We start from the raw sequence: 13,933 nt of genomic DNA on the forward strand, positions 1-13,933 counted from the left end.
AGACTGTATTGACAAGTAAAGAGCATTAGCTGTACTCTGGCTTTGATTATGGCTTCATCATTAGTCATTCACTTGGATAAGTCTCACCCTGAACTGACTCAAGAGGCTATAGTCAGGTCTGGGAAACAGCCTCCACTGGTCAATCCACACAGACGGAGGTCAATATTTCCCTCATGACTAAAGCCCTCCTGCGTGTGACCGATGTACATGGTTCTGTAGACATGTGCTGGCTCTATGGGATAGGAGTCATGTGTTTTATTTAGTTTACATTACTCCTATGATTTCTTTAAAAACCCAAGAGCTGGGTCCATGTATGGGAGGGGTTTTTCCATGCTCTGTTATCCAGGTATGTGTAATAAAATCCTGGTTTCTGTTTTGAAAACCCTGGGAGTTCCAGTCAGTTTCACATTTGAGGTTTTCCACCCTGCACCCCTTTCTCTCTCAGACGTTTGCACTCCCATGTACAGAACAGTCCATCCAAGGTTACATACAGTTTAATTTGCAGACCATTCAAAAGGTAAAATAAACATGTTTCAAAAGGTAGGGAACACCCAGCATCTTTACCACTTTATGCAGAGAAGGAAAAGTACTTGTACTTACAAATGTGTCTAAAGCAAGCATTTTTCAAACAGGTTTTAAATCAGTATGATCAACATAACTAAAAGATGTTGGCACCGGACACAAATTTATTGGGACTTTATTTTCCTTCTCCATTGCCACTGGAAGATCTCAGCAATAAACATGGCAGATATTTATTAAAACTAAGCTTTAAAAAAAACTACAACCAAACTGTTATGCTGTTCACAGCAACAGTGTAGGTGGGTAAGGAAACACAGTTTCACAAACGAAAATAAACACAAAACCATAAAAAGGAATCAATAATTGAGGTCCTCATTATAGCCAGAATAGAAGGTTATCAACTTTATTCCACTTTAAACAGGTATCAGTACTTTATTTTCTCTCAAAGTTTGATGCAAATCATATTACCCTTGCAACATTGGTTTGTTCAATCTGTTTAGTTACATCATAACCCCTCCCTGTTTGTTATTCTTCTAACTGCAATTTACACAGGATGATTCAGAACAATGCATCTTGCTCTTGTGGTAAAGACTGACTATCTCCATGGAGAATGCCATTTCCATTAGAAATGCACCATCTGCAAGCAAATGTCTCATATGGTCCCAAACTTGGTGTAAGCAAGTGAGACATGGTAACCACTGAGCAGAAACCAGTCACATAGATTCAAGGCAAAGATTCTGCCTCAAGGACATTTTAATTGTGCGATACAGTTATGAAATAATCACCGCGGCCCTAAAACAGACCTCTTCGTTCTGAGTTAAGACCATCCTATTTTGTCCACAACCGAAAGGAATGTTTGAATATCAATAAATTGCAGCACATTTTGGAAAACCTAATTTCAGTAACAAGTATGACACGTGAACACCAAGTATTCAGCATATTTTTTCCTACCTTCCTGGCTATCATTTCAAAATGCTAGAGCCATGGGTGTCATGTCATCTCAACACCATTTCTCACAATCTGTAGAATTTTCCTACATAAGTAAGAGGCTTCCGTACCTTCACCATCAGTATAAGTCCAACTGTGTTTGAAGTGGGTCAGAGGGAACCATCCACACAGAGACCAACAGTATTTGTGCTTTTTAATGGACACTCTAAGGGGATCGTACCAAGACTCTGAAGTCTGAAGTTGTTTTTTGTTAGTTTATTTTTATTCTATGATTATACCATAAAACCTATAAGTTCCTCTTTATTTGTTTCCCTCCTCCACCCTCATGGCTAAATATGTCCAAGCTTCCCTTTCACAAAATCAAAATTACAGTTGAACTGTAACCTTCCAGCTTAAATGCACATTTGGAGGTTTGTGCGTTTTTCCCAAACTACGAGCCCTATTCCCACATGAGCGCAGCACCTACTGAATTCTAAAGTAAACCACTTAAAATGCAGCCAGCCTGGTGTGGCTATGACTAGGTTGTAGCGTTTGCTTGTGACCAGCATGGCCAGACGCTCTATAAATATGCAGCCACCATGATAATGAAACACCACAATCTCAAGTCCTATACAAGAGACTGTCAATTTGCGCTGATGTTTAATGTCATGGTGTGGTCTTACTCTGCTGTGAAGGGACCTTAACTGCTTCAGAGTAGCTGTGCTTGTAATTCATTTCTTAGTTGTAATCAGGTTTTCATTCAGTTCAATCTTTTGTGTAATTCTGGCTCCAGGAACCCCAAAATAACAATGATGTACAACAGAAAAAACAAAACAAAAAGAAATAACAAACTTTGCCATTCATTCTTAAATCATACACCAAAGTCTGCATATTCATTTGCTATGAAATGGTTTTTTTTTTTAGATATTAACACACAAAACAAATGTAATCGTCAATTAACATGAACATAGCAGTTAAAATCAATGAACCAATACCAGAATCCCCAAGACCTTAACAAATATCAAGTCTTTTATTTTGATCTTTAAAATGTCAGTTTGTGATCTTTGGCTGTCCAACAAGCACTTGCGCTGGCCGTCCCTGAGTGACTCCCACTCCACATGTGTCACAACGCTGAGTAAATTAACAGCTGTTACTACTCTCAAACACCTGCAATAACAATCCAGGGTGTAGCAGGTTAGCAAGCAGTTCCCCTCTTTCTTTCTTGTAATCTGATCCAGCCTCTCCTCTGAATTCTCAGAGCCACAGAGCAGGCCTAGAAAAGACATGGGGAGAAGCTGCTCACTTCTTAGGCTGGATAAAACCGTAACTAAAGAGGAAGGACATATGACTGGTGCAGGCAACTCATTTTTCCCTTTAAAGTCTATTTGAAGAGAACCCCCGACATGTCCGCATTGGGGCCCGTGAACTAAAGCTGTTTAAACTGTAATGCAGCAAAACTGTTCTAAAAGATATTAGCTGATAATGCTAAACTCCAGCTATCAACAAGCCTATATACCAAACAATGCAGTGCTAGAGCCCTGCAAGCCAACAAAAGCCAACGTCCAGGTTTTTCCCCACATGGTATGTTGAGACCAGACCCAACCCAACCTTCACTAATTTACAAAAGCAAGCGTATAACTTTCCTTTCAGTGATGTCACCACTAATCTGTGCCACTTGCAAAGAAAAACATAGAACCCTAATCACCATTAAAAAGCTACCCAGACGTACATTAGGCTGAAGGCCAGAGGGTCGTATAGCTGTGAGAGGGTTTAAGCATATCAGAGGTTCCAAAGTTACATGAAATACCTCAAAGAGAAATTACCTTCGTGACACTGTTTGGAAAGTTTAGAAGATTAGGCAAACTGTCAAAGGTTACGATCCATATAAACAGGGTACGGATGTTGGCAAATTCTCCAACAACATGATTCACCTTTTGTTTGCAGGCCTGGGTTAATTCTGTGTTGCAGCGGGGTTTTTTTTGTCAAGTGTTGACATTAGTTTGTCACCTGCCACCTGTTTTTGGCCGGCTGCTTAATCCTCCAACTGATGCCAGATTCTGTTCAGGAACCACAGCAAGTATTGTGTGAGAGAGAGCGTGAGTGAGAGTGAAAGTGTGTTCAGGTTGTTCCTGGACAAAGCAGTGTGGTAGTCGGACACACAATTGAGTAATTATTCTCAAACGTACCACAGAGCAACTGTAGAGCTGACAAATATGCATCAATCTCTTGGTAAGAAAAAAACTGTTTAGATAACATTGTTTAAAACGGTCCACAGACATCACTTTTCATACTTGTTTCAAGAAACTGTTCAAACCCCTTGCACTTTTTTCGAGTCACAACCTCAAACCTTTATGTATTTCAGTGGAATGTTATGAGACAGATGAACAAAAAATTGTATTCAGTCCCCAGAGTTCCTGAAAAAACGTTGCAAATGCATAGAGAAAAATCAGACCAGTTTTTTTTTTTGTTTTTTTTTGTTTTGCAAAATAGCCCAACCTCCATCAGCTCGAAAACAAAACTGAACATTAATTTTGAAGATGCTCAATTGGATTTTGGTCTGGACTTATACTGGGCGATTCTAATGAATGTGCATTGATCTAAACCACTCCATTGTCGCTCTGGACGTATGTAAAGGGTTGTTTTCCTGCTGGAAGTGAACCTCAGCCCCAGTCTCACGTCTCAAGCATCTAATAGTTATTTTTTTTGCTGTGTATTTAGCACCATCCATCTTCCAGCTTCCATGTCCCTATTAAAAAGAAGCATCCCCACAGCATGATACTGCCACCACCGTGTTTCACCATGCAGATGGATGTGCATTGTTAGTTTTTTTATAATTCATAGAGTTTGGATGTGGTCCAAACGAGAAATATAAAATTTAAATTTAAAAAAGTTAAATTCATTTGACCAGAACACCTACTTCCATGTGCGTTCTGTGTCCCCGAAGTGACTTGTGCAAGACTTTAAACCGGACAAACGGTTGTATTATTATAACAGTTTCTTCTTGCCACTCTTCTATAATTCAAATTCAAAAATACTTTATTAATTCCAAAGGAAAATTAAATGTTGTTATAGCTCATATTATGAAGGTTTCCTCAAAGAGCCGTTGTAGATGCTGATGGCTGTGGGCAGGAAGGATCTCCTGTAGCGCTCCGTCTTACAGCAGATCTGAAGAAGCCTCTGACTGAAGACACTCTGTTGTTGTAGGAAAGTCTCATGAAGAGGATGCTCAGGGTTCTCCATAATGTTCTTCATTTTATGAAGAATCCGTCTTTCCACAATGATCTCCAGAGGTTCCAGAGGAGTCCCCAGAACAGAGCCAGCCTTTTTTATCAGCTTGTTGAGTTTTTTTAAGTCCCTGGCTCTGATCCTGCTACCCCAGCAGATGTTGGCAGAAGAGATCACACTTTCCACAACAGACTTATAGAAGATATGCAGCATCTTGCTGCAAACACTTAATGTTCTAAGCTTCCTCAAGAAGTACAGTCTGCTCTGTCCCTTCTTGTAGATGGCTTCACACTTGCATCTCCACTCCAGTCTCTTGTCCAGGTGAACACCAAAGTATTTGTACTCCTCCACCACCTCCACCTCTTCTCCCATGATGGAAATAGTGTTTGACCTATTCCTTTTTTCTCTTAAGATCTACAATCACCTCCTTTGTTTTATTCATGTTCAAGATGAGATGATTGTTTCCACACTATGCCACAAAGCGGTCCACCAGCTCCTTGAACCTACTTATCTTCCACAACTGCAGAACAGTCCTTCCACAGCACTGGAACCTGGCTAACATTGAAGAGATGCTGCAGAAGATCACAGAGCTGCTCTACACAGGCCTTCAGGACTTTAGGGCTGACATGATCTGGACCTGCAGCCTTATTCCGGTTCAGTCTTTTCAGTTGCATCTTCACTTGACTTCTTGAGACACACAGGTGGAAGGGGAGGGGGGGCAAAGGGAGCTTCAGCATCTTCTGATTTGGTTGAAGGCAAACATGTAGAAGCAGAAGGGTCCATGGTTGAGGTGGAAGATAAAACATTTGAGGTGTGACAGAAAAGCTGTGGGTCAAAGGTGGGTGGGATGTCTGATTGGCTGTGAGCAGGAGAGGAGGATGCTGAGCATTTTTCTGAACTGAACCTACTGATGAATGTGTTTAGTTTATTGGCTTTGTCCCTCTGCTTGAAGCCTGTGATCTTCTTCATCCCTGTCCACACATCTCTGATAATGATTTGCTGGAGCTTGCTCTAGCATCTTCTTGTACACCTCTTTGCTGTCTCTTATCCTGACTTTAAGTTGCTTCTGTAAACTCCTCAATAATGTCCTGTCTCCCTCGCTGAAGGCTCTTTTTCGTTGCTAAGCAGGTCCTTCAGGTCACTGGTGATCCAGGGTTTGTTATTGTGGAAGCATTTCACCGTTCTAGTGGGGATTGTGTTATCCTCTCCATGTGGCTGGCACAGTGCGTCCCAGTCTGTAGCCTCAAAGCAACCTCACAGAGCTTCTTCAGCTTCCTGTGGCTATCTTCTCACAGTTTTCTTTATTACAGGTTGCCTCTGAACGAGGGGCTTATATTTTTCAAGCAGAGAAAATCAAGATTGTGATCTGATTTGCCTAGAGGAGGTCTTGCTTTGGAGATGTATAAGTCCTTGACATTTGCATAAAACAAATCCAACATTTTGTTTTCTCTGGAAGCTCAGCTGACAAACTATTTAAACGTTGGAATTGTAGCAGAGAGTGAAGCATGGTTAAAATCATCAGATATTGCCACAAACGCATTGGCGTGTTGTATCTGTAGCTTAGCAACAACTGAGTGTATGACATCACATGCAATGTCAGCAACGGCTAAGGGCCATTTGTCCTAATTCTCCCACCTGAGCTTTAGATCTCTGCAGCTCCTCCTGAGTTACCATGGGCCTCTTGGCTGCTTCTCTGATTAAGCCTCTCCTTGCCGGGCCAGTCAGTTTAGGCGGGCATCCATGTCCTGATAGGTTTGACATTGTGCAATACTCTTTCCATTATTAGATGATGGAATGAACAATGCTCCGTGAATTGTTCAAAGCTTGGAATATTGTTTTATAATCTAATCCTGCTTTAAAACTTGCCACAACTTTATCGCTGACCTTCCTTGGTCTTCGTGTAGCCGTTTGTCACTAATGTTCTTCAAGAAACCGATAAGACCTTAAAGAACCGCTGGTAACTGCATGCATTCAATTTTTTTCAGGCGCATATTAAAAAAGCGCCACAGTTTTCAGATTTTATTGGCAAAAAATCTTGAAAACAATGTATTCTTTTCGTCCCACTTCCCAGTTAGACAGTATTTTGTGATGGTCTATCACATAAAACCCCAATAAAATACGTGGAAGTACACTCAAAGGGTGAATGCTTTTGCAAGGCACCGCATTCTGCCTTTGTGTATAAAAGTAAATGTGCATCAAATCAAAATACATTCTGTTTTGCCATATATGGTCTAACATTATATGAACTGGTATGAATACTTCTAGAAAGCACTGTAATAGCAATCAGAAAGGGATACTCACTTTATTCAGTCTTCGTCACTTCTACTCTCTACAGGAACATTCAAAGCTTTGACATCAGGCGGCTGTGTCACAGTTATGGCTCTAAATGCCCTCAGTCATACCTGAAAAAAACAAAAAGAGAGAGAGCTACACATGCGAAACTCATTTTATGATCTGTCATTGTGGGGCTGAAAAACAGGCATAACACAAAGTGCACATAAATTGATTTCGTCTGCTTTCCCTTCTTCCCTTGCGGCCCGAGTGGCACTCATTGTCACTTGCTATTTAGTGGACGAGCGTGAAGTTCTACAGCGGGATCAGACATAGTCGGTATATATGATTTACAGTAGAACCGACACGCTGAACACTGCAGAACTAAGCTTTTTTCTTTTCATATGTGAAAGAATTAACTGTCAAAGGAGTTTGTGATATGTTTTGAATAAATCGAAACAGAGAACCTCTTGTTCATACCCAAATAAAAGAACTCATAAAGTTCAATGGCATGACACATATTTGAACATAACTGAGACAGTATTAAAGAATGCTCAGTTGGCCAGATTGCTGGAAAGTGTTGAATCTTGGACTTTCCCTTTTCCAAAACAGCTGACTTGTGCTGTACTTCCAGGTGGTCTCCAGGACCTGTCGTTTCTTTCTAAACTAAGAGCATAATTACGGGCTGACGTTCCTGCCTGAACTTTGTGTGCATCAGGGAGAAACAGCACACCAATGCAATATAGATTGACCCACACAGGATGAAATAGCATTTCTCCATTTATCTCTTATTCACATGGGCAGACACATGCACACATGCCCGGGCTGCCCCGAGCGCAGATGGCGATACAGTGCAAACTTTAACACACAGATTCCTAACATTCCTGCTGGGTGTGAGTTACTATCCAACATAAACTGATGCTTGGCTTCGTCTCCCTTTGCTTTCTGGCCAGCAGGTCACTGTCACAGAGGGTGTCTGTGCAGGCCTCTCACAAACATCATTTTCCTTCCAAGGTACGGGAGTTCTGTTTGTTTAAGCTCTGCGTTTGTTCAAATCCCTGAGAGCGCACCGGGCAAAAAAAACAGGCTTCTTGCCGAGTCAGCATTTTTATATATTCAAGGTGATTCTTGTAGTGGCAACCCTCATTGCTTAATGTAAAAGGAATTCCAATTAAACAACAGGGTGTGGCAGGTACCTGCTGATATAACCAGGGGTGATAGGAGTTTTATCCAGACCTGAAAACCACTGAAATCAAATTCCAGACTTTTGAGACCCTGTTAGTTGGATAAAAATGGTTAACCTGTCAAAAATGAATATTTCAAATGCTACTCAGGTGCAACTAAATCTTCTGAGGGTTTCTAAAATTCACCCCACTCCGTCAGACTCTTGTTCATTTCCGGCGCTCCAGCCAGCAGACAGACTCTGTCTCGACGGAAACTTTAGAGGAGAATACAGGAATTATGTTAAAGTCATTGAGGTTTATTTTACATAGCCTATCAAGGTGCTCAGCACAAAGTCAATTAGTTCACCACTTATGGGACAAATTGATGCAGCTACAGCATTACAATCTCAGAGTAAACACAAAACACACACTTCCTAGTACTACCACCAGCAACGGAGAATCAACACAGTCTAGGTTGATCGATACAGCTTTTAGCTTTGGGTTTCACTTTCTTCACAACAATATTGGTGTGCAGAATCAAACGAAACTACACGACATTACAACTTTCATCAATACGTCTCAGTTCATGCTATGATTAAGCACCCGTGTATGTACGCATGTTTTATGCAGCTGAACGTAAACAAATTGATTTCTCTCAGAGGGCTGAGAGGCACATGTGAGTTTTGGTGAGCATGAAAGCCAAAGGCATCAGAAAGCAGCATGTGGAAAAGCTTTGTCTGTTCTCTAAAAAAAGAGGCTTGTGTGTCCACCGTCCATATCTGAGAAAGACAGAGGCTAAATTTCGAACTATGGTCCATTTCCCCCATTTGGATGTTAAGACAATCATGCAAAGTACCCCTTCTCCTTTTCTGCACTTCGATCTACCATCAACCCCCTTGTCCCAACTCATCTTGTATCCTTTTCTCCGCTTCTTATGCCCCTCTCTGTCTCTAATAACAGGATGTCTGTTTTTTCTCAAATGGTCGCTGACCTCCGTGGCAAAGAGCCGAGCAGCTCGCAGCTTTAAGTAATTCCCGCTGCCTGCACTTGTCTCTCATCGGCAGATGAAACAGCGAGTGGGGTCTCTGTGCTTACATGTGCTTGTTGAATTAAGGGAGCACAGAAGTAAGAAGGTGGTGTTTAAGTGGAACAAGATTAGCTGTTTTACACTGCCAACGCTGATGGGATTTTGGGCTGTTACAATCTGTCATATCTGTCATTATGTTCTTAAAGTCAAATTTTGTTTTTTAATTCATTTTTCTTTTTTAATTTCATGTCCATTGATGTGTTTGTCCTTAAAAATGTCCAAAGGTATAATTGTCTCACAGAAAATACAACCTACAGACATGAAGTGCACTGATTAGAATGTGTGGCTGAGTTCTGTTCTCTGATTTTTATCATGCCATTAATCTATTTTTGCCAATTCTAATTTCCCTTAAAAAAATGTTTATTTTTTGGTAGCTTTCGTAACATTATTGTTATTATTTGGCTCGTAGCGCTAAGATATGGTTGGAACCAGCCAATCAAGCTGAAAATCGTCCGATTCCAGTCACAGGCCAATTTCTGAGCACATCTCAATGAATTATTTTATGACTGAATGCAAAGCGGAAGACAAAAAGCAGGAAGCCCTGTAAAACGATGAACTCGTGGTAAATCTCTGTATGAAATGATCCATGAGGGTGTGCTGATAGAAGAAGATAAACCAAAGGAAGTTCAGTATATGAAAAGATATAATGTTCTGCCAGCTGGAAAAGACATTAAGTGTCTAGGACTGAACGTTTGTCAGTTTGTGTCTCGCCACACTAACATTTCTGTCCATTATTACTACGATCACATTACATGAGCGTGATTTTATAAAAGTAGGATTTCAGGGTGTGTGTATAATCAGCCTTATGGAGTTTGAGCCTTTATTCTGTTTCTTAGTAAAAAAAAAAGAAACCTGTGTTCAACACTTTTAAAGACCCAAAATACTGCTTCTTTCTAGTTTGTTAATATGCAGCGAATCATCTCCGCCTGGATTGGCTGGAGGTGCTTCCTGCAATTATAAGGGAGGAAACCAGGGTGAGAGGTCAGAGCTTGCTGGTCAGAGCTTGCTAAGTTTAGCCCCGTGGACAAGCCCAGACACAAGTGGGTTATCTTCCCAGATAAAGAGTAGCTGTTTTTAAGCATTTATGCACATTAGGAAGTGAATGACTGTGTCTCTGTGAGGGTGTTTTTGTAAGCAGAAGCCTGCAGGTGGCCCAAGGAATATCAGGCTCAAAGAGGGGCAGGTTCATTTTGCTATTTCATTATTTTTTACTCATCACACCTTAGTTTTCTACAGATGTATTTTTTTTGAAAACCTACCATTTCCTAAACGGTATCAAATTTTTCACATTAGAACTACAAAATTTAAAGTAATCATGTGGAGCTTTTATGTGATAAACCAACACAAAGAAGTGAATACGGATAACTGGGTCATTTGATCACACTTATATAATTTGATCATTCTAGTTGTAGTACCAGTTGTATGTTCAGGCTTGTCCTGCTGGAGGGTGAACTGCCTTCCCAGTCTCAAGTGTTTTGGAGCCTCTAACAAACTCGTCCTTTCAGGATTGCCCTGTATTCAGCATTATGCTGCCACCACCATGTTTCACTGTGTGGATGGCATGTTCAGGGCGTGCGTGCCACTTCTGAAGATAGTTGCACTGGACTTTCTTGAGGGATATAGGAGTTAAGGAGGGTGAATACAAACGCGTGCCACACTATTCAGATTTTTATCGGTAAAAAAAAAAAAAAAGCCATGTATTTTTTTTTTTTAAACTTGCCAATTATGTACTACTTGATGTCCAAATAATCAACACACTGCAGCTTGAGGTTGTAACGTCACTAAAAGTGAACAAGTTCAAGGGGCAAGGATACTTCGCAAACACTGTATTTTATTTAAGATGAGATGCAGAACTGTTCTTTTAAGTTTCAGTTTCTGAGGGCTTCGCGGAAAGAAAGTCCCGAACTTGGCTTCAAAGTGGGCCTTTTCAGTGTTGGAGAACACACTGAAGCATTTGAGCCTGCGGTAGACCACAGAAAGCTTCATTGCCAGGCACTCTTCACTTGACTGCCATCCTAACAGTGTAGGCCAAAAGCAGGGGAGTTCACCAAGCCGAGGTCAAGAATAGGGTGGTGGTCTATTCACTTTCTCAGAGTTTAATATTGCATTAAAACACTTGCTAAGCTGTGATTCAATGAGCTTCCCTGTGCTTTGGGGTGTGACACATTTGCTGATGCATTCAGTCAACACCCTAGAGGAGGCAGCAGGTTGTCTCTTGGGATCAGAGAAGCTGATGTAAACGTCAAGTTTGGCTTGCTCTGTGATGCCTTGCAGAAAACAGATTTTATGTCATGCATTCGACGAATATTTCAATATGGCTTTGCAAAACTAAACTTTAACATGGATGGTGCAAAATCTCTGCACATAGACCCTGGTGAACACAGACACCGGAAAATCAGATTCACATCTCAGAGGGAAGCCAAATATACATTAGGCAGCTTTAGATCACTCAGATCTCATCAGCTGGTACAGTTGAATCACTTTGCCACTCAGTAAAGAGTTGAAACTGTATGAGAAGTGGGCAAAATGGAGGTAAAAGGCAATCAATTTAAAACGACCGTTTGGATTAGAGACTTATCTACCAGAATAAAAGAAAAAGAATCAGGACTTACTTAACATGGAGATCAAATCACTACGTAGTAAGTTTATATCATCTTCATGTAACTCACGATTCCAACGCTCTGATCTGACATTATTCTGCGCAACGAGGTGAGAACAGCAATGACTGATAAACAGCATCCTCCTCTACCTCGGCAGACTGAGAACACCGCTCAAAGCCCCGCTAATCAGCTGCTGCCAGTCCGGCAGCTGAATCCTAATGAGCAGCACGGAAACCAAACTCCGGGGAGCTTTCTGCTTCCACCAGAGAAAGCCACAAAGAAAACCGCGCTCCCTTACCTTCTCTTTCCCGCATTCAAATTCTGCTCGGTCACATCCAGCTTCTCTTAGACTCGAAGTCGTCATTGGTTTCCTTTCATTAGTGCGTGTCTTTCCGACAAAGTTTCCTAAGAGTGAGATAGATACCACGGGTGAGAATCTCGTGTCGTTACCCCATCCCCGCATGCGCACAGCTCCCACCTCCGACGTCTTGAAGTAGTGCGCGTTCCCAAAAACTCGGCTCACATGAGCGTTGTTCTCTCCTGAAGCGGTCGGATTTTAAAACACTGTGGCAAAAATGTCAAAGTACGAGAAGGAAAAAAAAAAAAAAACGATGTCCCCCTCATGTCCATAGTGCTAGCAAACATTTTGAGTTCTACTCGTTTACCAGAGGCGACCCAAAGTTGTCTGAGGGCCGAAACAAGCTTTCAGTCTGGGGCCCCATTGCCTACCTGTTAGTCACAACAGAAGCCTACCACCGACTTCGCTGTCATATACTGGTGCATTTCAACAAATTAATATATTAAAGTAATTCACTTCAAAGGGTTAAGGTCTTTTTTTCCACACATTAACCTGCCTAGAGACTAAAAGGCAGAACATAGCTGGGCGTACTTGACTCCGTGGACATGTGGGTGCAAAGCTTAACTTTTATGACCACGTACATGGTGTCACACAATAAACTGTTTAGTGGGAAAAAGTCTCCATATCAAACTGTTTTATATTTGACACACTGCTCGAAGCAACCTGTTGCAAGGACTCGCAATGTTACTGCCACTGTATTCCACTTCGTTGTCCCTAATCTGGTTTAATGGCCTTATATATCACCTTCTTTTCTTTTTGTTTTATCAAAGCTACAAGGCAAATTAGCTCTGCCTCGTCATCCGATGACACCATGGCAAAAATTGTTGGACTTTGTCACCAGAAATGTAGGAAACTGGTACACCGTCTATGAAACCTCAAACGTCCAAACGCTCCTCACAGTACGCCAGACTGATGTTCTGACCTTAAGGATGTAAATAAGATTTGGCTACAATTTGCCATATTTACAGGTAAACATCCATCAATATGGATCATCCAAATAGATAGATAACTTGATTAAATTACATACCGTATGATACAGTTCAAGTAATTTTGATTAATATGGCTGACAACTAATAAAAACTAAGCTGTATTTGTTTCTTAAAATTTGAATATAGCACCATAAAATAAAAATGACTTAATACAGATAAATCTGACCCACTTATGTCCCTGCACTAGTTGTGGAATTTGAGGAGAAACTGATCAAACATAATATGCCTTGTGTAATGAAACCATGCAAGAGTTATTGTTTTTATTTAATCACTGAACTAAATTAAGTTTTCAATCCTATTTAAATTTACAAAATTTTACCTATATTTTCTCTTAAATTGCTTCCTGTCAACCCATTTAAACTTAGAAACTACGCCCTCAAAAAATTTTGTCAAATTACTACAAGCCTGCTCTTAAATAAAATGAAAAAATAAATAAATAAATAAAATGAACAAAATCAACACATTTCCACTCCTGATTAACACAACTGCTTTTAAAGTTAGCCATCAATACATTAATAATGCCTGCATAACAATGTGTTTTACTTGATAATTTTGGTCACATGATTTTTCTAAGTAATATAAATTATACTTTAATATAAATTACACTTGAAATAAAGATGTAATTTACAAACATTTTTTTTGTTTTTAAACCTGGGGCAAAAGTCATCAATAAGACATTTAAGTAAATAGTAAATTCAATTCAAAATCCCAGAAACAAATTGTGATTTCATAGTGTGCAAGAAATGTTGTCCCAGCTGTGACCGCTCAGCTCTATGGAGGGCCAAAAGGGACAA

At 40.5% G+C, this 13,933-nt stretch overlaps 1 protein-coding gene across 3 annotated transcripts in view; it reads right to left on the minus strand.

Moving 5' to 3' along the window:
- The window catches only part of bmpr1bb (bone morphogenetic protein receptor, type IBb), a 72,233-nt gene extending 59,952 nt beyond the window's left edge, over positions 1–12,281 (minus strand). The window contains exons 1-2 of one of the 3 annotated variants that reach the window (XM_047373587.1): positions 12,091–12,281; positions 6,973–7,073 (exon numbers count right to left, since the gene is read on the minus strand). The gene's annotated coding sequence lies outside the window, so the exon portion shown is untranslated. Of the gene's footprint in view, positions 1–6,972; positions 7,074–11,804; positions 11,983–12,090 lie in introns of those variants that run through there. The other 2 variants (XM_047373589.1, XM_047373588.1) reach the window with 2 other exon arrangements.
- Between the last annotated feature and the right edge of the window lie 1,652 nt (positions 12,282–13,933).

Source organism: Girardinichthys multiradiatus, chromosome 8 (assembly GCF_021462225.1).
Source record: "Girardinichthys multiradiatus isolate DD_20200921_A chromosome 8, DD_fGirMul_XY1, whole genome shotgun sequence".
In the NCBI taxonomy this organism is placed as follows: domain Eukaryota; kingdom Metazoa; phylum Chordata; class Actinopteri; order Cyprinodontiformes; family Goodeidae; genus Girardinichthys; species Girardinichthys multiradiatus.